The sequence below is a fragment of the Propithecus coquereli genome, unplaced genomic scaffold, assembly GCF_000956105.1.
Source record: "Propithecus coquereli isolate 6110/MARCELLA unplaced genomic scaffold, Pcoq_1.0 Scaffold264, whole genome shotgun sequence".
NCBI lineage: Eukaryota > Metazoa > Chordata > Mammalia > Primates > Indriidae > Propithecus > Propithecus coquereli.
Genome location: NW_012148219.1, coordinates 1,826,533 through 1,828,745, shown reverse-complemented (window position 1 = coordinate 1,828,745; position 2,213 = coordinate 1,826,533).

The window sequence follows — 2,213 nt, the reverse complement described above, 5'->3', positions numbered from 1 at the left end:
CTTAAGGCATCCAGAGCTAAGTACACAATTCAGCACAATACACAAAATAGAATGTAATGAGTGGGATTACAGTCTGACCTAAACACTATAGGAAAAGAGGAAAGAGCATCTACCTTGGGTGAAGGGGATGTGGGGGCGGGGTGTCACATTCAACAACAATGTAGATGACCTTCTGCTGTGCGCTTTTTGTAGTAATAAAAAGAAATAGATGGTTCTCATAACCATTTCCCCAAATACTAACATAGTGCTGCTAGGGATGCTAGTTTGTTAATAATGAGCAAACTCAAGAGTGACGTTACCTGTAGAGAGATTAGATGGCTACCTGCTCAATGTGTAGTAAAACAATACCAGGAAGGGTTCCTCTGGCCCCCACAACTGTCCTTATAAAATTAAGATGAAATAGGTTCTGTGCCTAACAGAAAGAGGAGGTCATGTCAGTAAAAGGCATTTGCTTGTAAGCAACTAAATAAATGCCCATTAAGAGTGCCTACCAGAGAGGGGTTAATTTTTCTCACATAACAGGAAGTCTGGCAGTAAGCAGGTGTTGGCCTTGGTTCAGCTGCTCAACAATTCTATCAGGGACTCTATCAGGACTCCTCAAGGGTGCTGATTTTGACTTTCATATTCATCACCCCATCGTTGCAAGATGGCTGCTCTTACTTCCAGATTTCACTTTCAAGTTCAAGGCCAGAAGGGGAGTTAAGATGCCAGCCTTGTATGAAGAATGCAAGTCCTTTCCAGAATTCCCCCTAGCAGACCTCTGCTTGTGTTTCATTGCCACATGGGCACTGCCAGCTGGATTGGAGCCTGGAAAAGCAAGATACAGGAGTATCACAACTGGCTTAGACCAGGAGTCAGTAAACATTTTCTGTAACAGGCCAGATAGTAAATATTGTAAGCTTTGTAGGCCATATGGTAGGTCTCTGTTGTAATCACCCATTCCTGCCCTTGTAGCACGAAAGAAGCATAGTCAATACATATATGATTGAGTGTTGCTGTGTTCTTATAAAACTTTATGGACACTGGAGTTTGACATAATTTTCACATATGAAATATTCCTCTTTTAATTTTTTTTCAACCATTCAAAAATGTACAAACCAATTCCATTTCATAGATGATGGGCCTGATTTAGCTCATATGCATGTAGTTTGCCAACCTCTGGCTTGGACTAACGGCAACCCATCAACTGAATCTGGGAAAATTGCTATTACTTGTGGTGTTTTAATAGTTGTCACTAAGGGAGAGATGAAAGCTGGATAGGCAACTAACAATGCTTCAGTGAAGGGAAGGTTGAATTTTCTACATGAAATAGGACTTTAATAAAGCATTTGGTATATGACCAGGGCATAATATTTAGGTCCTTTGTCTTCCCTCCATTTGAATCTAGAATCTTTTCTTATTCTAAGGCCTTTCTCTCCTCCAGTAGAGCAGTTGGTATCTGGGCTCTGTTTTTAAAGTAATTATTAGGAAACTCTTTTGTAGGGGGTATCTATTTTTCAATCAAAATGGAATTGATTACCTCTTGTGGCCATACTTTAAGGGAAAGCCAGAGAGCCCTAAAATTATGAATTAGAAATGCTATTCAATTTTCATAAATGTTTCACAGTTTTCTCCCTGGGCTTCCAGTTGTGAGGAAAATGCACATGGAAACCTATCATAGAAAAAGATTTTCTACATTCTGCTTTGACCCAATCTCATTATACATTCTCCACGTACAAGAGTAAAACAAAAAAGTAAAAAAATAGATTTGCAGCAAGCAAAAACCAGGCTTTTTATACATTTAATTACAAAGGCAATTTCCTTTATAGCCTACTTACAGGAATACCTCTTAGCATGTTGCCAACAGTATCACAACTTGTTTATTCAAAGGTTATGTGTGAATGAGAGCTTTTTGATATTAATCAAGTAATTTGCTAGTGTTGCTGGGAAAAAGAAAATGTTGGCTTTATCCTGAAAAATGAAACAGTCCATTAATCAAGTTCACTTTACTGAGGACAATTTTTGGGAGAGAGAGGACAAGCAGACCCTTTAGATAAGAAATTCCTAAACTGATGGAAATTTTCACAGGGTTTGGCAAAGACTTCTGCACAGAAAGTGATTAAATAAACTAACTTTTTCACCTTACAAATTATATACATATATGTGTAGGGGTGTGTATATATATATTTCAGATATTTATGAATTCAAAGGTTATTATTTCTTATTAATTGAAA